General features: G+C 37.6%; 1 protein-coding gene across 3 annotated transcripts in view; it reads left to right on the forward strand.

Annotated features, from left to right (window-relative positions):
* MMP16 (matrix metallopeptidase 16) overlaps positions 1 to 25,614 on the forward strand; it is a 194,107-nt gene that overhangs the window by 62,305 nt on the left and 106,188 nt on the right. Inside the window, exon 1 of one of the 3 annotated variants that reach the window (XM_080381864.1) lies at positions 9,361 to 18,044. The exons of the other annotated variants lie outside the window; for them this stretch is intronic. The gene's annotated coding sequence lies outside the window, so the exon portion shown is untranslated. Of the gene's footprint in view, positions 1 to 9,360; positions 18,045 to 25,614 lie in introns of those variants that run through there. 3 annotated transcript variants of the gene reach the window in all.

The following is a 25,614-nucleotide window of genomic DNA, read 5'->3' on the forward strand; positions in this document are numbered from 1 at the left end:
TTTCCTTTGATGGGGAAGTGTGGAAGGTCTCTGTCATGGCATGCATAGGCCCTGTAAGCACCAAGCTAAAACAGGAGCACCTTGTGCAGCAGGCTCTCCCTGCTTTCTGTGCCGGATAACTTCAATCATTCTGATTTGTGTCTGCATCTATCAGATTTTGACTTGTAAGTCTACTTCTAGTAGTAAAGGTCAAGCAGCACTAACACCAGTCTCCCTGCTGCAAAGCTGCATCTACTATTCTGGCTTTTATCTGTGACTTTAATATTCCTCAGGGCTTTGTCCATGTTATTCAGTATAATTGCATATTTTAAGAACTACAAAACTTTTGGCAGTACCAGCTTATATAACAGAATGCAGAAAAACTATTTTTTGTATAGCACTGGTAGTTTATATTTTTCATGAAGCAGGATGATGTTTCAATTTAATTGTTTGGACTTGTGATAAAGTAAAATCTTATTAGAGAAAGCTTTGTTATACCACAACCTCTAGTAAAGCAGATGTGCAGCTGATTAAATTTAAATTTTAAATTTAATTAATTAAATTAAATTTAAATTTAAATTTTGTAAGCCTCCCCTTAAAATCTCAGGATTTGGAGGCCTTCTTTACTTTCATATTCCTGGTTAAAAGCCAGATTGTGCCTATTATAATGAATTAAAGAGAGTCACAGAAGTGGTTTGGGTTTGGTCAGTGCTAGCATGACCTCTTACCTGGTTCAAAAAAACAGAGAGACATTTTAGATAGAAGTGTCGAGTGGGAGCAGAAATTGAGAGAACAGAAATGAAATTGACTTTCTGTTACCAGTTATCTGGTCTGCCGGTAGCTCTTGCTGTGGGTTCAGTCAGCACAATTAACTCTGCTCTGGCCTTCTTGCACGTGGCATTGCTCAGAAGTCCAAAAGCCATGTGGAGGTGATTGTCCTGCTTTCTGATTTGATTTGACTCTGCAGTTGGGTGTCATTAATGAGCCTTCCAAGAAGGAGAGACAAAATGCAGGGAATGGGGGGAAGGAGAAAGAAAAGGGAGTTGTGAATAGTGTCAAAAGAAAGAAAATGGATCAAAGGCATGAAGTTGGCAGCACAAAATGGTTGAAGGCTGAAAGGCATCTTTGGAGATGCTCTAATCCAACTGTTGTGAAATGAGTGGCTTAGGTCAGGTCGCTTAAAGAATTACCACCAAAGAGTTTGAGTGAAATAGGTGTAATAGGAATTTGTGGAAATGCGACTGCACAAGATTCGATGGCAAGGTTCACTCTGTTACTTATTACTCAGAGAGAAACTGAGTTTAAATCAAGTCAGAATAGAGTTGGAAATATTTTATAAAGTTCAAAGGCATAAGAGGGTAAAGGAGATCCTCCTGCTGAGTCACAGGGTTTAGAGGAGACCCCCTTGCTTTCTAAACTCTCAGAGAGTTCAGGTGCAGCTAGATCCAGTCTTCGCCTCAGACTTTGACAACAGTTGGTACGTAAAGTGGAGAGAGGGAGAGAATTTGTTCACAATTAGAGATTATCCATAGGGTTTTAGCAGCAAAGCAAATCAATCAAATTTGTTTAAAATCACAAAGATAACCTAACTACTTCAAGCTTGCAATGCATATTATAACAAAGGTATACCTGCTAGAGGTCCCCAGTGAGTTCAGTGAAATATATCAAATGCCTTTTGCATTCCCCAATGGATGAAGGGTTGAGCCTTGAGGAGCAGGGACTGCAGCCCAGGCCCCATCATCAGCTTTCCACAGTGGTCCCTCTAGTATCGCAGACGTGGTCGGCGAGCTCTAAGCGGCATCCTGCTTGGAGTGAGATGCTGGTCACAGCCTGCTGCAGTCCAGGAGAGCTCAAAAGGGGCTCACTTTAGGACCACTCTTTATAAGGCTGTGAGGTGGTTGGCTTTAGTCATCAGTAAATTTCCATCCTGGCCACAACCTGAGTCAGTAGTTTTTCAAAATTCCTTTTGCTTGGGTTACCACTCAGGCTACGATCTGGAAGGAGCATTCCGCCATTTTCAGGGATTAACTGATTGTCTCCATTCTTGTTCCCTGCTTCAACCAGTCAATGGGAGGTCCAGTATGGACAGTGCCACTCTCTGCCTTAGCTGAGTAGAAGTTACAGGTATAGTCAAAGGGTGCTTAACTGCCCAGCTCATCACTGATGGTGCCAAGGCCTAGTTGGCAGTTCCTAGGGTCACAGAACAGGGGGAGAAGTGCACCACCACACCAGCCCCCTTGCTTAAAGAAGGATCAGCTAAAGCTGGTTGCCCAGGGCCATATCCAGCTTGGATACTTAGTGTCTCCAAGGATGGAGACTCTAAGACCTCTGTGGGCAACTGGTTCCAGTGCTTGACCACCCTCACAGGGAGAAAGATTTTTTCTTATGTATAAAGGGAATTTCCTTTATGTCAATTTACGTGAATTTGCACCCACTGCTTCTTATCCTGTCCCTGGGAACCACTGACAAGAATCTGCTTTTGTCTTCTTACTCCTACTCATCAGTTATTTATACACATTGATGAGATCCTCCCTTAACCTTCTTTTCTCTGAACAGTCCCTGCTCTCTCAGGCTCTTTTTGTATTACAAATGCTCCAGCCCCTTAATCATCTCTCATGTGTCTATGCCTCTCTTGTACTGGGAGATCTAGAACTGGACACAGTTATCCATTGATAGAAAATGTATTAAAGGTGTGGAAATAGGAATCCCCCCAAAAAGAGGGAGCATCAGCAGCAGGGCAACAGTTCCTGCATGAAGAACAGCCTGGGCTAGTTGTATATCCACACGATCCTAAGCAGAGCTGGCTCAGGTGTTTTTGCACCTTCAGCAGAAGTTTTGTGGGAAGGGGATTTTTTTAAATTTATTTTTTTTTACCCCAAAACTCCAGAGCTACAGAGGAAATAGCAAGGGTAAACAAGAAGGAATACTCTGGAATATACTTTTTTGCTTCACCCAGGAACGTTTTGCACACATTTATATGAATGCATGTGGATTTTTTTAGAGGAGGAAGAATTAGAAGAATGAGGAAATGTTTCCAAGATACTCTATAGGTGTATTAGGCTCCAAGAAAGTGCTATGTGAGTTGAGCTGAGTCCAAAAGATCTGTGCCTATATTGACATAATGGTGATTTTGATCTGATTACGTCTCAAGAGGGCTTTTTAAATTCAGACTTAGCTCTCTGTAAAGCAGGTATATCTTGACTAGCTTATAGGGCAGGCAGAATGAACTCAGCATCTCCTGTAATGCATTGGGTAGACTCACATGGGCCATTGCCAGGAAGGCTGTAATCTGCTATGGAAGCTGTTGGCATGGGAAAGGCAGGGAAGGAGGCTGGGGTAAAGCCTGAGTGAAGTGAGTGAGCAAGTACTGGAGTCAAACTTCATGCTCTGAAGTCCCAATGTAGTTAGTGAAATAGAAGGAAAGGTAAAATTTTCTTGGAGTTTGTAGAGAGGTCAAACAGGGTGTAAGTGGAATAATCCAGATCTGTGTAAAAGTTGAACAAGGCAGAGGCAGAGCTTTAAATATAAGTCTAAGAAGGCAGAGAAGGCAGGTGAATGACAGCAGAGAAAGCCTTAGGAAGAGTATCAATTAGGTTTTCAGAGACAAGTGGGCAAATCAATGGAAACAAACTAAATAATCACATAAAAGAATATAAAATATGTGCTTTTGAAGAAGGAAGATTTTAAATAGCTGGTTCATGAAGGAATGTCTGATTCTTCTAAACTTAAAATGTATTGCAATTTATTTAATTCACAAAGAAGCTGTGGTGAAACGAGGTGCAGTTGATATCAACTCTACATTCCTACTTCTTTATAATCAAAGGGCAAAGATACAAAGTTGTTGAGATTTTTTCCAGCTGCGTTTTTTCTCTTTACAGTATAATCACCACGCAGCTGCTTTAGAGCATACTTCAGGTTGAATGTATGAATTTAGTTCTGCCGATAGTTGCCTGCATGTTTTTATTTGAGAAAGGTTATGCATGCCATTCTGTAATGGTTCCTATTTTCATTTTAGGTCAGTATGCTTATGAAGGGAAACAGCTATAAATGGCACCAGCAGGTGCAGGCATGAGAAACCAAGTAGAAGAAACTCTCACCACAATACACCCTCAAGTTTTCCCCTTGACAGCAGTGTGTCTCTTCTCCAAGATACAAACCCTGTGGTTCCAAATAAGTCATCATAAGACTCCTGAAAAAGATGTTATACTGCTGCATTACCATTTGTGAGGCTCTTGGTCTTTTGTGACGGAAGTCTAAAGCCTGTTACATGATAGAAAAGTGGTGGGGACTTGAGGTTGTGATGTGCTGTGGAGGACCTTTGGACATGTTTGGGTAAATGTACCAAGTTACATGGTAACCAGCAACAATAGCACAAGTGTGTTTATGGCCTGAGACAGATCTGCCTATAAAATACAGCTCTGACTTTCATGCTTCTTTAGTATAAGCAATTGGTTGCTTAGTTTTGTATTTGTTCTCAAGAGAGTCCTAGAGTGAGCTTGCATGGCGTTAGCTGGGTGAACTGTGACTGTCAGGTGATCAAATGTTCTTGAAAGATCAAAGATTCTTGAAAGGATGAAGTAATGGTGAAACAGTTAAGAAAACTTGAAGTCAGATTTGTTATGAATTGGTTATAATTGCATGTCACTCAGCTCAGGTTAAGTCAGGGCTTTTTGCAATGTGCTTTCAGAAGTATCAGCAATATTTCCCTCCGTGGGATGTGCAGTTTCTCCGATTTACATATTCTTATATCTTAGAGTTGTCAGTTCTCCAATACACTTCAGCTCTATCAGTTCTGTTTTGCTTTTGCTTGAAACAATAGTGAAGTACGTATTGGCTGGACTATATTTTAAAATACTAGTCTGGCATTGCTGTGCTGTTTTCAGAGTTGGCCTTTTTAATTCTATTTGCAACATATAGCTTTATACTATGTTTCAGAAGCAGTAGCAGAATGTTACATTATTTTAAAGTTATTTTTATCAGGAGATTAAAAGAGTGGGAACCTTACAATTGAAATTCCAATCTCGTCTGTCCTGTTGTCTGCATCTGTACTCGAGACAATACTGTCAAGGTAGCTGGAACTGGATCAGAAACTGATCTACCTTGACACTTGTACCATCTGGAGGCTTTTATCTTTTGTAAGTGAAAGATGCATTTGTGTTGGTTTTTTTTTTAAGTAAGAGATATTTTGATCTAGAGTCACAGCTGAGGCCAAGTAGGGCTTGGCGCATCTTAAGTGGTGGATGGTGCAAACATTACTTCAAGCCAGGCTGATTTCTCCTAAACCCAGTCTCTGGGCATGGGTGAAGACTCTTAAGTGGTGTGCTTTGACTTGCACTGTTGCCTGTGATCCCAAAGGACTTTTATAACAGCAGTGGTTTTGCTTTCTTTTGCCTGGCTCTCTTGCCTGATGTATGCTTTTTTTTTTTTTTTAGCTGGGGCTGGGCAGACCTTGGTGCAAGCTGTCAGGGTTGGAAGGTTGAATACATTTCATGCTCTAAAATTGCGTAAGACTGACTTGTCATCCTGACTGTCTGGAAAGCACTGAGCTTAAATATGAGTGTGCACTGTTTCCAATAATTGCGCAATAGATGGGGGTGGGGGTGGGGGGGTGGGAGGCGGGGGTGAGCAGCACTCTAATGCAAATGGCCTGGCTGGACTTCTTCATGACTAGTATGGAGCTGTACCACTTCCAGCAATGGCCTTCCATCAAGCCTGAATTGATCTTGGATATAGCAGGACAGTGTGGTAGCTGTTGTTCTAGTCCAAAACAAGGATTAGCAAACTGTGGCATACCTTTTTTCACAATTCACACAACGTCTTTTTCAAAGAAGCATGCAAAATAGTAGTAGTAAAACATTAATATGCCATTCCTTTTTTCATGGAGCACATGAACGACAGCTGTTGGGTGGCTTGTAAATGCCCTCTCTTGCACCTGTGCACGTTTTGGCACAGAGATGAGCCAGCTACCACCATCGCCATATGGATGAGGTGGGACAGGAGACTTCCTAAGTGTGCATGTGAGTCAGCACTGACTCTGCAGCAGTGACTGCTAGTTATGCAGGGGAACCCCTGTGGAAAAAATGACACACAAATTATCACAAATTATCACAACCAAGGGGGGCTAGCCAGAGTTATGAGGCATTTCCATGTGTTCTACTAGTAATTGCCTTGTTTTCATGTGCTTGGTTTTGGTTAAAGAAGCTGATGATGGCACAGTAAGGTAAAACATACCTACAGTTTAACCTAAGGTCAGCCTTAGGTGCCTCCCTTCTCCCTGCCATTGCACTGGGACTTGGAGATACTAAACCAACATGCATGAGGAGTGGCATCACACTGTCAACACTGTGTCCACATCATGCTCCACATTTTGTTCAGAGCGCTCATTTTGAAGCATTCTTTAAAATGAAATTAAAACAAATAGCGGAATTTGAGGTGATTTTTGCAGATTATGCTCATTAGATGGCAGTACAGCAGCTAAGAGATGTGTTAACCTTTAAACCATTTTCATCATATTTGACTCATCTAACCACTGCAGGTGTGTTTTTAATGGCAGTGACTATCATAGGTCTGAGCATCTTCTTCACGCTTCAATTTTATTTCATGTTCATGGTTCTACATGTAGGCTACTACACTAGATAGTTTCAGGGGACTATAGTCAGGATGCTAAATTTTACTGAATTGCTCTTTTATTGCCAATACAATGAAAAGGAGAAACAAGTATACATGGATGAAAGAATTAGAGGAAGTACTACTTCTGGAAGATAGAATCTGTTTAAAGTAGTTACTTTGGTAGTAAAAAGATACCATGAACTATTTAAAGAAATAAATACATTCTTGAATTCAATGTTACTTGAGTGTTACATCCCGCCAGGGAAATAATAATCATCGTATATAAAACATTATTGTGTATTATCTCAACAGTGGAAATTAACCAGAGTGCTGGGGCCACATTTATACTCTTTTGTAGACTTCTGACTGATCTATTAGAGATAGTGTACCATAGAGCACTGTACCACAGAGATCAAGCAGTGCTTGATACTGATTTCAATGGCAGCACACCCCAGACTCTCACTATGTAGCTTTCTGTAGTGTTACTCCTACTGTTTTTTCTACATTATTTGCCTTAATTCTGAACAGGGTTCATTGCGTCCATACATACTCCCATGTACTGTTTCTACTTGCATTTTTCATGGTTACCTATGTAGCTACAAAGCTGGCACCCCCAAGAAGTAACACTGAGCTTCCTTCGAGACTCAAATGTTGCTCGATTACTGTATTTATTTTCTGAAATGTCCATGGAAGAAGTTGAACTCTGAGCAAAGTACAGTGTAAATAATTCTATCTTGCTGTCACAGTTTGAAGAGGCATATAGGTCAAAGTGTTCCTGCAGATCAGAAGCACTGAAAAGCTGATGAAGGGCTCTTGCATCCTGCATAGACAGGATTGAGTAACTTATGACAGAATTAAATAATTAATGTCATGACCTGGAGGTTGTTGGACTGAACACCATTATAACTATTTAACCAGAATTTAAATTCCTACCTATTTTTCAATTAAAGATAGACATTTCTTACAAGTACTTTGAGGCACTGTAAAAGCTGTGACTGAAAGAGAACACTATTTCCTGATATATTTTTTTCTGGCAACTTTTCTAATTCATTCTTTCTATGATGTCGAATGGTTTGAAGTAGTGTCCTAAACTGGCATATAATGCAGATCTGTAGGTGACAGCATCAAAGAAAACCAGTATTTGCAAACATGTTAGTGCTTGTTTATAGTATTTTGAGACATTGCCCTGATATGGTGTGACTGATCATACTAAAGCTAATCATTTTCTTCACCCAAGCTGCTGAATTCTGTTTTGATGGATGCAGCAAGCAAGGTTGTTCTTCTGCATTGACCCTTCTATAGCTGAACATGTCAAATTCTCATCACAGATGGCATTGCTTAGAGGCTCTTTGTCAGATCCCTTGTCACTGGGATTGCATTTGAATTTTGGGTCAGTAAAATATAAGCAGATAAAAAACTTGAGCATTATATGGGCATTATCTGAAAACACAACTCTCAAAATTGTCTATCATAGTATTACGTAAGAGAAAGTTGATAAAATTTATGCAAGCAAAATTAGGTGAAATGATAACTGCCTTTCCAAAACACTGGTCATAGTTTATTTAAATTCTGAGAATATTAAAAATTTGGGACTTACAAATTCTTGATCAAAATGACAGTAAGCAGTTGACACCAAATCTAACTTAGTGCTGCTCTTAAACATTTCACAGGAGTAAACACCTGGTCAGGCCACTTTAATTCCAGTTTTAATAATATCCCATTTAGATAATAAACTTCTGACTTGCATGTGCTTTAAGCTAAGCCTTTCCTCATGTGCAGGTCTGCATGAATTTGTAATGCACAGGGGAGGACATCTGGGTCTCAATTTAATGCCATGTTTCCACAACCAAGTGTTGCAAAAACCACATAAACTTAAGACTTCATGAAAACCAATGTGTTTGCAGTTCATTTAATTAATTGAAGCACAGTTATCCACAAGAGCTTGGGCATTACAAGCAACATTAAAGGCATTACTTTGATACATTAAGTATGTTGAAACACAGACTTCTTTTTCTAAGTATGTACAGATTTTGTTGTAAAGATACAAGATACTGAAATGAAAGCCAAGCCATTGTTACTGGGATCAGTTACAGTAAAATAGTATTTAAGGTGTCATATAGATCTGTAGGCCTTGTCACTGATAATAGGACATGAAAAATGCCTGGTAAGAACTGTGCTTGTGGAGACTCCCTGCCTAAATTTAAAGCTTCTGCCTAGCTGCCAATTTGTGTTGGCTTTTTTATGTATTAAAAAACTACCAAGTATATACCATAGTAAAACATAATGCCAGAGCAAACTGAAATGCAGTATGTTTTATCAAATGAAAGGAATTTTAAACAATATAACAGGGGAAAAGTACCTGTGAAGGACAGTAAGAAGAGTCAAGTGATAATCATTAAGGTATTTTGAAAGTATGAGACAGTTCATGTAACAGTAAAGGAAGGAAAATGTAAATGCACTGTGAAATTCATAGGTCATTTCTATCTGGCTGCATACACGTTGAATGTATGTGAGGTTTTTAGTTTAATCAGACCTGTACATTTAGAGTCCGTCTGCAATTCCAGTTGGAAAAATCCGTGGGTTTTTGTTTTGTCACTTTATTAACATAAAAAAAGAGAAACTAGATGTTGTTTTAATAGGCCATGATATTTTTTATAGTTTAGTTGTATTGTACTGTTTATGTATATGGGCTCTTCTATTGTTTTCGTTCCTTTTTTTTATTCCTAATTTGAGGTTTTTTTTAAAAAAAAACAGTTCATATTCATAATCAGTGTAAAGTCATGTGCAACTATTTGTGAAGATATGCATTCTTTATATTTTTATGTATTTTATGATTCTTCAGAGCAGTAATTAGTAGTATACAATATGAAAATATGGGTTTATCTAGAAAATAACAATAAACCCTTCATGATCTAACCATCCTGGCCAGTTAGAAATATATAATGAAGAAATGCTCACAATATGTAGCCTGTGTATGGTTCCACCTGACCTACTGAGCTATCTTCCTGAAGAGGCCCTGATTTAATTTTCCAGGTTTTTGATTCTTACAGAAGCATTTCCAGATTATAATGTGTTGCTTGCAGTGGACACTGGGTATGTGTTCAAGTCCACAATTAAATTTCTCAGCCTACCTCTATGATGCTGCTCTGGATTTAAACAGCTTAAGTTACCACTTGAGGACTTGTGAGGATTTGTTGTAATTATCCACGTTGTTCTTCTCTTTGTGACATCTATGAGCCTTGCAAAAACCTACACACATTTAAAATTTTACATAGAAGGGTGCAGAAGACGGCTGAAATATTTGCTGGTTTGTATCTCACAGGTGAATGCCTCCCATGGTTGCCTGCTTTTCTATATAGGACCCTATCTTGTTTTCCTTGTCATGTTTTTTTTTCCTAATTTTTTTGAGCCTATGCCTTTTGAACTGTTCAGCATACCATATGCTCTCATGTGCATGAAAAAGTCGGACCTGGGAAAATAGGAAGATGTAACATGACAAATTTGCATGTCCCAAATCTGCATTCTTTTTACAGGGAAGGGAAACCAGGTATTTAACAGAACAGGTTATACAGCACCTTCAGCTTCCACTCAGAAATATGGAAAAGAGAAGTGTTTGTGACATCTACTCTCCTTAGGTTTTGTCAAGCTAAATAAGCTCTTTAAGTAGCTTGTTCACCATGGTCTCTGAAAAGTACTGCCAGATAGCTGGTGCTAAGGAGTCATCAAATATTCTGTTACAGTCTTTTAAATAAAGCATTTGCTCATATTCTTGGCTTTTCTATGCCACAGTCCTTTGCAACAGTCTGTTAGACTAGAGGCAAGATTGAAGCTCTCCACCCTCTGAAGAAATATTACTGTATAGAAGGAATGCTTTTGGAAGTAGGGGGGATGTCTCCACAGAGACAAGCACAAGTAACAGTGTGGATTTCCATTCCAGTGATTAGGATAGGAAACTGGAGAATGAGACCAAAGACCTCTTACTGCTCTCTCTGTGAAAGAAATTTTCATGCATACCTGTGTGATCTAAACATCTTTCTGAATAGCAAAAGTCTGAATTCAAAGCAACCTGAGGAATCTGGGGTAATGCTTATGCTATCCAAGGAAAATATGTTTGTCTCCAAAGATAAACCAGAATTGCACTATAAGTACTGCACTAAGACCAGTTAGGGAACCAGGTATTCTATGATAAGTGGTTTAAGGGAACCCTGAGACATGTAAATTTCAAATAACAGCTTTTCAACCATGAAAATATCTGATAGAAGAAAAAAAGGAAATTAATCCATGAAACTGTTTTTCGTGTTTCTCTAAATTTGCTAAAAATGTAAATTATTTAATTATATTTATTAAATATGGTGAAATGCTGGTTAAACTGAAGTTTTGGAGGGAAGTTTCTGTATACCCTAGCATAAATCTTTGATAGGATTTTTTTCAATGAATGTATGCAAAAATGCTAGAAAACTAACTCGGACTCCTAGAACTATAACACTAAATAGGGAAATACCAATTTTTAAGAACATGTCTGTTTGGATGTTCTTTAAAAATAACTTCCAAAAGTCTTAACTGGTATTTCGTAGGTGAGAGCTGGGAGAGAACTGAAGATAATTTAATTTTGTGAGTTAAAAGATGAACGATAGTAAATCATGTTCATATGCTTATTTTCATTGATTTATTTTCATATATATTTATTTGTTTCCATTTAATTTAATTATTCATAGAAATAACCCACAGCATGCTAATTGATACTGTATATTTTGTAATACTAATACAATAGAAATTATTTATTTGCTTAGAGGTATGAGAAATCTGAAGTTATTTTATGAAGTTAATACATGACCCAAAGTATAGTGCAGGGACACACCTGTAAAGCTAGTAAGTAATACAAAAGTCACAAGGTACAGATTTTTAAAGCTCCAATATTTTAAAAAGGTATGGGTTTTTTTTATTTTAAAAAGTATATATTTAAAGAGAAGACAAATTATGCATTAGCTAACAGTTAAATACACCTTATCATGTTGGATCTAATACCTGGCTATGGAAAAAATGATAACGGTATGTGTGCTTTCATTCATGTGGTTGCTTTTTTTGCAAAAGAGTTAAATTATCCTGAAACCTTCCTTAGCAGGTATTTTTATGTATTTTACAAAACATTTGGCCAAACAGTGAGGTGAAAGCAGTTCCATCAACTTCAGGAACTTTAAATTATCAGCATAAGAGTTTGTTCTGATGAATCGGGGAAGCACAGTTTGTGGCCAAGAGAGTTTCTTCCTTTCCTTTCAGTCTCCTGGCAGAGGCTTAATGGGACAGTTCTTGGCTTCAGTTCCTCATGTATGAAAGGAGATCACCATTTCCCTGTCTGATCTGCTATAAGAAGAAATCCTTCAAAATTGTGAAATATTCAGAGAAACTGTTTTTTAAAGGCAATATAAACTCTATGATATATTTTTATGTCTACGTGTCCATGCTGTACTGAGTTAACCTCTCCATAACAAAACATTCCCAGTTTTGTATGGAAATTAAATTTTAAGTCTGACTATTTCAAAGTTAGGTACTGTGCCTTTCTAGGAAAGAGCAGCTACTCTGGAAGATTTTCAAACTGGCAGAATAGTGCCTGAGGGTACCATGTCCATACTGCATGGGGAGGCACTTGAGTTTTAAGCAGAATTTCCAATACATGATATAACAACCAAAACAGCACTTCCAAGAGATTTCAGATACTTTACTGGTGTTTCAAGTTTTCAGTGTTTTAAAGTTAGGAAGGATAGGAGAACATAAATATTAGTGTCAGGAGAAGAAAAAAGACAACTTGCCAAGCATTTCTATTATAACGCTGAATTGTGCATTACTTGGCACTATCTGAAATATTTGAAGACCTTCACAAGACTGGGAACAGAGACTTTCTGTATATTCTTTTTGTGCTAATTACTTGTAAGGATTTTACAAGATTTAGTTCAAGTGTTCCATTATGAAAAGTGACATGTACAGAACTTGGTATGTTGGCTGCCCTATGTGCCCTGCAGAAATAAACAAAACCTCATTCTGAGCCTGCAAGCAGATTTATGTGTGTATATATATATATATTTAATCATGTGTCAGAAAACTGACTTTGGTTAAGTTTGAAGGGATGTATATGTCTTCCACCTGTCCAGACCTCATGTGTACAAAAGAAGTCGTTTATATAAACAGCTCTTGAGCCAATATATCATCCTAGACCTCAGTAGCGGACTTTTGATCCATTTCTCTCAGATTCCTTTTTCCTACAAAGCAGTTCAGTGCTCACTAAAGCCACATGAATCTTTTCCAGTTCCTTCCAACCCCAGACTGGTCCATATTAGTCCCTCTGCAGACCTATTTGTCAGTCCCTGCTGCTTTTATTCATTAAGGCTTCTGCACTATTCCCCTGAGACATCAGCTGCCAGACCTCCCAAAGTCTTATGATGCATATTGCTTAAATATACAACCTTTGCTTAGAGTAAGCATTACTTCTTTGCTGTCACAACCACATGTGTTTTGCAGGCTGAGATAGAGTGAACAGGCACAGAAGAAAGACTAATGATTTCTAAATCATAATATGCAAAAATGCAAATCTGATAGCTACTGCCATTATGATTGTACAAGTATGTCATCACATTTTCCTCTTCATGAAGAATTATGTCTATGAAGATTCTTAACTCTAGGAGGAAAATGATGTGAGACCTGTTCTCATAGAAGACTGTTGATCATCCTGCTTTCACAGTAAAGGTCATAGGACTTCCCTGAACTAACTCTGCTTTTGAAATAAAGCACATTCATTAGGGAAAAGACACCCCCTACTGATTTTCAACTTGCCAGTGAAAAGAATCTTCTTAAAACTTTGAAACTTATTCCATTAGGTACTTACCCTTGCAAGACATTTTCCCCACAGATTTTGTTGAGAAGTGAGTTTATGATTGGAAATTTAATTTATTTTGAGAGAGAGAGGTTATTTGCTGAGTGCTATGGTACAGTTCTCAGAATGTGTGGATTGGAGTGAATGGTTGTCAATTTATTGAGGGTGACAGGTGAAATTCAGTGCTGATAAGGTAATGCATACTAGAGGGGATAATTTGAATTTCTCACACACGTTGCAGGTTTCTAAATTAATTGTAGTCACAGAGGGAAGAGACTTGGGCAATGTTTTGGACAGCTCAGCAAAAACAGCTGTGCAGTGTGCTACAAAAGGAAAATGCCAGGACATTTTATAAAAACAGTTATACAAAATCTGTAATATTTTAATATCATTAAGCTAATCTGTTACTATTTTCTTACGTAGTGTTTTTTAGGTTCTGACAACTTCATCTCAGGAAGTGATTCATCAGGAAGAGACAGAATTCTAGAAAAGGTTGAGGAGAAGTTTGAGTACAGGAATGCGTTTTTATAAGGGTGTGTGTTAATATTGTTTCATTTGAAGTGACTAAGTACAATCGGCCTTAAGAATAAGAATAGCTAAACTGAGTTCTATTTGGCTTTTCAAAATTTTATGCAGATCAGTTGAAGTGGACAGTAAACTTTGAAGTGAAAACTGCTTTTTTTAAAAAAACAGCCTTCAACTGGTGAGGTGAAAATTAATTTACCCTGATATCCAGCTTATTCCATAATTGTCCAATAAGAAGTTTTCACTGAGACAGGAGATGGAGCACCACTGAGACAATCCAGTGTGAAATGTCCCATGTTTAGTCCCATAATTCATTTTCAATCACTTATCATGATTATATAGAGATAATGACCCTGGCCTGAGTACGTACAATCAGTTAAGAGGTTTCGACATTATAAGAACCTTTAGCTTTACTTTGTTTTCAGATCATCTGCAAAACTTACCAATGCTGAATCAAGACTGCATTTCTGCTCTAGAAAGGAGAAAAGAAAAGGAAAGAGAACTAGAGATCAATTAAATTTTGTGAATCTAAAACCACCACTTGCTAGAGACTCATTTCATTAGGCATACCTCACTTTTTGGCAGCATGGCTATGTGACCTTATCTCATTTCTTACCTATAAAACTGAATGAGGAGAAAACCTGTTTTCCACCTGGCAACTTTAGGTTCCTAAGCATTATAATGCTGAACTTCATGGAGAAGATACATGACATGCTTCAGTGACCATAGGTACCTTAACAACTAATGGAAAGTTGGCTATAGTTTCTGTTAAGGTAATGTCTTAGCATCTTCAAATCCACTTCTGACACTTAGGTGCTTGGTAACTTTGAAGCTCTGTCCTTCAATAGTTGTAAGGTAGGAGAACATTCTTCAAATATGTATCAAGTTGCAAACTTTTTCTCCATCACTGCTTCTTCAAACTTTCTGCTACAAATGGAAAGAAAAGAAAGGTTGCTGCCATTCCTTGAGCCTCCATTTACATCCCTGTGCTACAGGTAGCTTTTTCAGCAACAGGATTCCTCACAAATTTCACTCTAGAAACTTCTCATATCCCTGCTCATATCCCTGCTCCTTTTTATAAGATCATCAAAGAGCAGCGTGAGCACATCAAGTACTCCTTTGCAGATTCAAGAAGTCATCTTTGCAACATTTTCTGTTCAGATAATAGCTGTGTTATTAAATCCACTATTAAACTAAAAAAGACTTGAGTCCTTATGATATATTTAAAAAGCTTTTAAATATAACCCAAGTTAGATTGTTGAGTTAGAAAGCTGTTATTGCTTTAAAAGCTGATCTCATACAGCATTCCAAAATTAAAAGGTAACACTAGGAATTCTTACTTTTTAGTAACATGAAATTCTCATTGTTAAAAAAGGAGGAGTACCTTTATCACTTTCCTCAACTGAATATTCTTTAAATTGGGAGAAAGAAGGAAAATTACTTTTTGTGGAAAATTGCTTATGGAAAAAAGTATGATGTGACAAGCATGTATTAAAAAAAATTGAACCTTAGAATAGGTATGATGAAGGTGAACTGCACAATTTTAAGGTAAGGAGGTGGTGCTTGATAAAAATGGAATTTATAGTGCACATGTTTATCATACAAATATCATCCTTAAACAACGCAGAAGCATACTGTTAGCTTTTACTTGTAGGAAGTCAAAAATATTCCAAGTGTAAAATAAGCTCTAGTTTAGCTGTCATGCAGAAAAAAAGAGACAGCAAAATGAGAGTACTACTTCCATGATGTCCACCACCTATTGGAAGATCTCAATTGAAACTGTTTTGTGTGTCTGTTCTGTTCAGGACTAAAACAGTGTATCCTGGCCAGTTTATGTGAAGTCAATAATAACGTGGATTTTTGTTCATCATACATGGGTCATAGGCAGGAGGGGTTTGGGGTGTTCGCTCCTTAGTTGAAGTTCTAAGGTAACTTAATCTGAGGAGAGCTTAATGTTTGCAAAATGCAGGACTTCATTTGATTCCTAACCCTGGTTTTCTTTTTTTTTTTTTTCCTCTCCCCATCCCCCCAGTATAGCAAAATGTACACTGTTCCTTTTTCCTAAGGTTTCTTCCTCCTTCCTGATAGGAGCTGAGAAATCAAATACTCAGTTTGTCTATTAACAATTGTTAACTTGATCACTATACTAAAACATTTTTTCTTGTTTCTAAGACCAAAACTGAAAAAAACGTGTGATTTTTCTCTTAAGCATATGTACACATACATAGATAAACAGTTGTAAACACCCTTGGCTTTAATACATGCAAAAGCTGTTCTCATTTGCAGTTTGAAACTGTACAAAAATGTATATATACTTTTGGAAATTTGGACTTAATTGCTGAATAGGATAATACCATCTCTAATTTTGCCTCTAGTTTATGGTAGACCAAGTCTAAAAACCTAATGTTAAACTGAAAACAAATATCAAATAATGTGCTGCTTGGGATACTTAAATATTAGGTTCACAGGATTAGCATACTAATGACATTGCTATGAGAATACAGGACATATTATGTTAATTAATTGCAAATATAATTTCTAAAATGTACTAGGTTACTTGTTTTGCATATCATCCTTCTCAATTGCATGCATGACCATGTCTCTCAGGAGGAAAAAGAAACCAAACAGAAAAGCATACACATGTAGTTTTCCCTTGCTTTTTTTGTGTGCTATTTTGATTTCATTTGCGTGTTTGAGCTAGAAAAACAATGTCTTTATACAAAAAAGCCCCAAACCTCTATAATGACTGAGCTTTATAAATGTCACCAGTGATGAGTGTAAGGAAAATATTTTCCTTTAGCAACTTATTTTTTTAATATATTTATATGAGTATTGATAAATCCTAATCTGGCTGTTGGTTGATAGAGACACCTGAATGAGTTCTGCCAGGTAGTGAGTGCTCTAAGCGTCCATCTGAACCTATGGCTATTGAGAGTATTCAGGAATTCACAGCATAATAAAGTTCTAATTAAGCAAAGCTAAAATTGTTCTATTACATTTTCAAATTGCAGCACACATGACCATAGCCCATAGGGGACCTAATAATTTACCTGCAGTTTGCTTTGAAGCAGTTACTGTGTGTCCCTTTCTGTCTGCAGGAATCACCTTGTCACATCCCTCACTTGCATCAGTCCACCACTTGCCCTTCCCCCCTTCTATTTTTGTAATCCTGCCCTTTAACAAAAATAGTTTAGAGGATTAAAAAAAAAAAAAAAAAAAGAAAAGAAAGAGAATTGCAGATGTACTGAAATATATGCAGTCTTTCTGCTATTTGCGGAACATTTACAAACAGTTGGCGAGTTAGTGTACTGTGAGCAAAATAGACTTACTTATCAAATGAAGTATGAGGGTTTCTTTATCTTTATGAAAGTAGGAGGCTAACGCAGCTAGCCTGAGCTGATCATATTCTGACACTAATATACACAGAGATGGTTTCAAGGAAAGGGGATGCTTTACTTCAGAATTGTTGTCTTTATTATAGCAGGCAAGAAACCTTTCTCTGCACTTTGTCTTTTTCCTTCACCTTAACATCTACAGCAGGAGTCAATTGAGATAGATTCCATAGTGATTTGAAGTGCAGATAGTTTCTTATCCATACTTAATTCACCTTTTCTTACTACTTAAGATTTGAACTCCATACAGAAAAGTTACTGTAGTCACCTATTGCAATCCATGCTGAAGCAGAGTTTATGAAAGGTATGTGATCATTGTTGAAGGTAATTAAAAAAAAAAAAAAAAAGGTAAAAATTTGTAACCAGTAGTGTTGTTACCTCTTCAGTTGTAGGGCACTGTCTGGCTCCATCACTGTCTGGCTGCATGTGAACCACACATAGGAAAGGAAAATAAGACAAGTGTAATTTGCATAAATTATCAGAGAAAATCATTAGAAGCAAGCATGTAAAAATGGAAGTGCTAAATTCTGATTGATCCCTGCCCTCCCTGTGGCAGAGTCATCTCCCATGGGCATTTTCTGAAGAAGGGATGGAAATGAAAGTAAGAAACATTAATTACAGATCAATATCCTGTGGAAACTCCTCTACTGGATCAGCATTTTCAAAACTGGGGAGTAAGTCAGAAAATAAAAGAGGATGGTACTGAGGATGAGCTGCTTTCTGTACTGCTTTTTCCTTTTCATCATCACAGCTTCTGATCAGGTAGAGTTATTATGTAGCTGATTGCTTACATTGCAAAACAGGGAGAGTGGCTGAATTAAAACGTTACCCTTCTTCCTCCCCACAACTGGATGCATTAGTTCTAAGAAATCATACATTTTGGGGATTTTACTTCCTTTCTCTCCATTAGCTTCATGGCCTCCTTGCAGAAGTTACAAAGTTTTTCTTTCAAATGATGTTGTGTGGTAATATTTACTTTTTTTTGTTTGTTTTCATTCTGCTGTGTGGACCAAATAATTCGGGGAACCACAGTATTGTATCCTCTCCCTGGGAAATGACAAACTGATACTCTGTGTAGGTTTTATGTACTTATAAAATCTGTGCTCATCTTCTATCTACAGGTTTCTGCAGACAAACATAAATCAGACTTTTCAAAGAGCTGTTATAGTACTGAAAATATCACAGATCTTTTAGCAACTTGATTGTAAAAAAGGATTTCTAAAATATGGAGCGATATCCAGAAAGCAAGAACAGCATCTTATTTTTTAAATTTAAATCTTAAATTTTACATCTGAAATGTCTGACTTTAAAAAGCAGAAGACAGAAAAAAATAGATTTTTAAGTTAAAATCAGGTTTAGTATCAATTTATATTTAAAAACTCTTTTCACCGCAGGAGAAAAGCATACTGAGCCATAAAAGCTTATATTGCAAGTAGTAGTGACATTACTGATTGTTGAAAAGGCATAGAAAGGGAACAAGTAAAAATAACATGTAACAAAATAAAGAAACTGATTCAGTTAAATACTTCCTGTTTCCGCTGAAGGCAATTTTGCTGCTGACTTGAGCATAGACAGTTGTTTTTGTACAAACAGACATTCAAACACTGCTGATGTGCAGGACAGTATGAATTTACGTGCAGTCTCCTCTGTAAAGGTGCTGTAAAAAAAGCTATGAAATACAAACCCACCAAAGATATGTGATGCATTGTTGTATTTCTATTCTTTTGCTTTAATGCAATGTCAGTTTAATAGATCATATAAAAATATTAATGATATTGATATATATGCAGTAAATATTTGCATATATATTCAATGGATGTGTTTAGGATTCAAGATGTTATGTTTCTTATGTCTGTAAAATGAGAAAAAACTTCTTATAATGAAGATAATTAAAGATAAATGATTTAAGTGATTCAGAGGAAAAAAAATAATTTGGCCATGTCACATTTCCTATAGATGTTTAACTGGCAGTTCATCTACTTCACTGATGTAAACGTAAAACTGCTTAAACTATAGTAGTAAAGTTATTTTTTCTAATGGATTCAAGTGTCAGATAATGGTTTGAATAATCATTTCCCCAAGGGAACTTTGTAGCTTGACCATTTGATTTTATTACAATGGAGTACCTTCCCACAAGCCTTTCTAAAGTAGCACAACACCATCTGTTGGTACATTATGTATTTATGTATTTCATATAGAAATACCTTAGAACAAAGTTTTAGTACATTAAGAAACCTGTTGGGACATATAAAAAAGAGCAGTGCTGATTAATGCATTTTTGGTTGATACACTGTTGGTGGGGTTTTGTGTTTGTTTTCTTTTTTTTACGTGACAGCATGTAATTTATAATTCTGCCATAGAAGATATACTAAATAACAGATTTTTTACATTAGTCTTACAGTAGTATACAGTTTCTATTTGTCCAATGTAGCTGCTGCTAATGATTTTTACAGTCTGTGAGGAAAAATCCTACATTACTGCTAAATTTTACTGATATGAATGTCTCTCTTTGGAAGTACATCTTTGACTGCTATTATATTCTGGGAGCCTGAAAGTGTATGGGGCCATTTCCAGCTAGTGCCAACTATCTTGAGATTTCACTGCTTGTAGTATAGTGATGGAAGTAGCGAGGCAGTCCTCATGAATTCATGATGAAATACGTTGCTTTAGTTGTTTAGAATATGTGCGTGAAGGGAGATAGGTCTTTCTCTTGTGGTACCTAAAATAGAAGAAAAAAAAAGTCCAAGCAAGAGCTAAGTTGTAGATCTGAGCAGCAAACTCTCTTTCCCTGGTTAGTCTTCAGTTCCCTGTTTGCTTTTAGAAACAGTGAAATAAAAGAAACATTCTGTGCTAAAATACTGTGATGATAATAGACATAGTAAAAATAATGCTGGCAATATATAGATGGATTAGACCAAAATAATCAGTTTGCAGGTGGGGTATTGCAAAGCTATAAGGATCAAAGATGCTAATACCAAGGCAATGACAATCTGGAGTGTGATGTGATGAAAGAGTCATTTTGAACTCTTGCCTCGATACATCACCAAATGATAGTTGCATTTTTGTAGCATTTTGTATGTTCCAAGCCCTGTCGGGATTCTTGCAATGCTGTGTTGAGAAACGTTTGTTAGCATCACTCATTTTTGCTACCACAAAAGCTAGCTGATTTTCCCAGGAACACCTAATGGGCCTGTGGCTCAACCAAGATTGTTCTGACTCGAGCCTCATCATTTCTTTTGATATATGCCATTCACCTTGATCTGGCCAGTCGTGTTCTGGGATACAGTCACCTGAATGAACACCACAGTTACATACAACAAGCCATAGAAAACAGTAAAAGAAAGAGAAAAAAAATCAGACCCAGCAAAGATCAAGGATATTCCAGGTAGGAATACAAATAACCTCTCAGCATATACACTAAGAGGGAGAGAAAGAGGCAAAAAAAAGTAAAAGATTCAACAAATAAAATAATTCTTATAGGGACTGGAGGTTATGGAATCTTGTGGGCAATCTCCATACACTGCAATATGATAGTTGTCAAAAAAGTAGACTACAAGTCTTGCAAAATCATAGAATTGTAGAATAGTTTGTGTTGGAAAAGACCTTAAAGATCATCTTGTCTCAGCCCTACTGCCATGCACAGGGACACCTTCCACTAGGCCAAGTTTCTCAAAGTGCCATCCAACCAATGTATACCAGAACCCAGACTGCTTAGCTATCAGGCAGAAAGTTATAAAATTGCACCCAAGTTCTTCCTTAGTCTGACATTCATAAATAAAATGTGTTATTGAATAGGTGTTCTAGAAGGAGATCTCTGTGGAGAATTAATTTCCTGGCACTTATTTTTCATCTTTGAACATAACTTTTTTTCCTAATTTTGCAACACTCTTCTAGATAGTTTGTTAACGCCAAGACTGTATTTTTTTTTCAATGACTGTGGATAACTAGTAAGAATTACTCAGTATTTTTTCTATTTTATGTTGTTTAAAAGATTAAATTACTCAACACCCCTTGTACATAGGGGTTTTCAGCCTGTCCTTCCTACAAACTGTTTCTTCATTTCACACATCTATTTCTGGTGGAGGAGTTGACTCTCATTCTTAGTTTGTTCAGTGCAGCACAATGGGACTCTGTTCCTTCTTATAGCAAACTATCTGACTTCTGCATAAATCACAATAACTAGTGTTCCCATATTCGTATATTCTGATTCTCTGTCAGGGTTTTTTTTTTTTTATTATTTTTTTTGATCATGTTAGAAGCAGCGTCAGTGCCTTGTTGGCCAAAGTAAGAGGGTCCATAAAACATGTTGGCTGTTTAGGAATGTAAGTATGTAGGCATGTTTTCCCTCCTAAACTCCCGTTCTTCCTGTCTTGGAGATCTTGGAATGACACTGGGTACAAGCATGTGAGCTATAATACCAAACGAAGTCTTCCCTTCTCCATGAGGAGAGTGACTGTCTTAAGAAAATCAGTCACTGTAAACATAATTTTCAATGGATGCATGTTTAGCCAAAGTTAGCAGTCTCCTGTTTCAAACCAAAGTTTTGCAGTGACATCAAGAGAACATTCTGTTAGAACTGCTAATTTAAACTGGCCAGCCTCAGGACATATTCCTGTATGGACCTATGCACTTTCTCTGTGTGAGCTAAAATATACATCCACTTCAGTTTGAGAGTAGCGTATGCAGTAAAAGAGTCTATTGTTTTGTTTGACCATATGAGAATTAGTATGGAGTAATTTTAAAGTAATTGTTACAACAGACTTTGGGTGAAAAAACCTGTAAAAATATAAAGTAGTGACTTACCTGGATTTCTAATCCCTCAGGGACTTTTCTATGCTTTGAGCCAGTATAAGCAGGATTCTATAAGTCTTCAGGATAAGTTTTGGGGCTTTCAGTCTGGAATCACAGAGTTAACACAGAATGGTTGAGGTTGGAAGGGACCTTTGAAGGTCATTTGGTCAAACCTCCTGCTCAAGCAGGGCCACCTAGAGAAGGCTGCCCAGGACCATGTCCAGATGGCTTTTGAGTATCTCCAAGAATGGAGACTCTGCGATGTCTCTGGGCAACCTGTGCCAGTGTTTGACCACCCTCAAGCGAAAAAGTGTTTCCTTATGCTGAAAGGGAACCTCCTGTGTTTCACTTTGTGCCCACTGCCTCTGGTCCCACCACTGAGCACCACTAAAAAGAGCCTGGCTCTATGTTCTCTACTCCCTTCCTTCAGAAATTTGTATATATAGATAAGATAACCCCTGAGCCTCCTCTTCTCTAGGCAGAACAGTCCCAGCTCTCTCAGTCTTTTCTCATAGAAGAAATGCTCCAATCACTTAGTCGTCTTCATGACCTTAGAAGTTTTTTTTTCTTTTTTTCTGAAGCAGTCATGACTTCTCTGGCCAGGTTATTCAACACAGCATCCTTATTCCTGCAGAGCACTTCATATTTTCCTAGAAGCGATAGGCATTCTAGTAAGGTGTAGTGACAGTGTCCCCTAACATGTGCTCGTGACTGAGTGTTTACATCTACTAGAACTGTTAGTTTTATTTGTGGAAGTGTTTCCACTGGTCTGGGTTCATGCCAAACTTCTCCCACAATTTCTGTTAGTGACTGGAGAAAATTACCCTGAGCAGCTAACACGTAAGGTTCACATTCTGCAGTCTGTTTTAACTGTGCATATTGCTACAGGGAACAATGAAGGTACGAGGAGTTTCTTTCCAGGGCAAGGATTTGTGTCATAGTTGTTACAGCACTAACCCACTCTCAGTACAGACACGCAGCAGTAGTGAATGACCAATGTAACACCTGCCTTTGGAGCTGGGGAGTACCTGATCCCCGTTCCAAGTGTATTTCAGAGCCTGTCAAGCACAGTGTTACATGCAGATCCCACATCTGCCACTTACTGGTAGGTCCTTGAACTCCTTAGACTCTGAGTTTGGTTCAGGTCATTAACCAGGCAGAGACTCTGGCCTTTCGCTGCAGTCTGGATCCTTGCAATGGAGCTACCTCTCTCAGGGGAGAGGAGCTCCCTTTAAAAATTGTCTCGGTCGCTATACACTTATGTACAGAAATTCCAGGCTCTGTCCCTTCTCTCCTGAGTTCATGTAGGAAGAGACATACAAGATCGTGTGTTGGTAAACCTGGTTTTGTACTGTCTGAGACATGCAATATGAATGTTGCTTCACATCCATTTTGTAGCAGAAATGCATAAAAACCTGTAAGCATATACATACTATAACAGTGCAGATGCCTCAACTGATTTTGAACTATCTAGCTGCAGCAACTGAAATCTGTGGGGACCAATTTACCCTCTTCTTTGGCCCACTGTAGGCTCAACTCTGCTACTTCCAGTACTGCATCTAAGTGTTTATTATGGAGCAGCCTGCAACCTAGACATCCCACAGACTTTTCTGAATTATCAAGTCCTTGTTACAAATTCTGTAATCTGTGATAAAGGTAACCGTTATTAATGTGTCTAAGACTGTGCCAATACCACATCTCAATTGTTTTTTGGTGGGGCTATGTCGTAGTTTAACCCTGTCTGGCAACCAAGCACCACGCAGCTGCTTGCTCACTCCCCCTCACACAGAGAGATGGGGAAGAGAATTGGAAAGGAATGTAAAACTCAAGGGTTGAGATAAGAACAATTTAATAGGTAAAGCAACAGCCATGCACGCAAGCAAAGCAAGGCAAGGAATTCATTCACCACTTCCCATGGGCAGGCAGGTGTTCGGCCATCCCCAGGAAAGCCGGGCTCCATCACACGTAACGGTTACTCAGGAAGACAAACACCATAATGCTGGATGTCCCCCCGCTCCTTCTTCCCCCAGTTTATATACTCAGCATGACGCCATACGGTGTGGAATACCTCTTTGGCTAGCTTGGGTCACTTGTCCTGGCTGTGTCCCCTCCCAGTGTCCTGTGCCCCTCCAGCCCTCTGGGGCATTGCTCTCATATCACAGCCAAAACACAGCACTATACTAAGAAGAAAATTAACTCAATCCCAGCTGAAACCAGGACAAGTTATCACAGTAATTCCTAAGAAAAGAAGTTGGTCACTTTCTAGTTTAGGTCATTGGAGAACTAAATTTTGCAAGTTGCTATACTGACTTTTTCTTTTTGGCATGTTCATAATAACAGAAAAGATAGTAGCTTGGACTGGAGATGATTCCTTCTATTTAAGATCTTTTCCACCCTGCTATACAATTTCCAAGAAGTGGATTTGGTTTTGGCCATTCCAGACTAATGTATTCTGAGCATGCAGGCTCTTTTTTAGATGTCAAGGATTAGTTATCTTAAATTACAACCATAGGTAGCAAACCAATCATAACCATTAATCTGTTATATTATCTATCATAATTCTTGTTCTTATTCCATAGACATTTCTGATAGACTAGGTTAGATTCTTCTGGACTACATGTTGTTGTTACAGGCTTTTTTTTGAAATATTTTTCTTACTAGATAGATACTGTACACTGTATACCTATTCTGTAAATTCACATCAGTTTTTCCTGTTAAAAAGAATAAACATCACCAATGAGGAACTGCTGGTGTTAGAGATAATAAGTAGAAAAACCAGCGGAGATACCCTGTAATGCCCTATGTAAACACTTCTATCTCTGTCTGGCTGGCTACCAAGTTGTCACTGAAAAGTCAGTATTAGCTGCAATAGTTAGGTCTATAATCAAAATACACCATTGGCCATGATTAATTGACCTAAATGGAGGAATTACCTGGTCATGTGGATACTAATTCCAGAGTTAGCTTGTATATCCATACCATAGTGAAAACCTTCAACTCTTTTCAAAAGGACATCAAGCACTTGAACTGTTAAATCTTGTGGTGATCAGTGTAAGTTAGATCCTTAAATGTACGCTTTTTGAAAGTATAAATCTCATTAATCACTCAGATCTTTTAAATCATTGTACTTATAGTGTCTTTGGTGGAAGTGTATTAAAAACAAAAGTAAAAGTATTTTGACATTTTGAAAACTCGTATTTTAACTCAGTACAGATAAAAATTTTGTTTGCATGACAAAATGTAAAAATGGAACAGGAATATCTGAAGAATAATAATATACAGCTACACTACTGAAGGTGTTTATGAAATTGTTTTGGCCGGTGATTTATTAGACTGTGATTTACTAAGCTTTCAGGTTCATAGAAAATAATTGTACTGTAGCTTATACTATGTACTGTTGCTCAGGACCATTAATAATTTGTCGATAAGTTCTCTTAGAGGAACTGTCAAAAA

This window comes from Falco punctatus (genome assembly GCF_963210335.1).
Source record: "Falco punctatus genome assembly, chromosome: 3".
Classification (NCBI taxonomy): Eukaryota; Metazoa; Chordata; class Aves; order Falconiformes; family Falconidae; genus Falco; species Falco punctatus.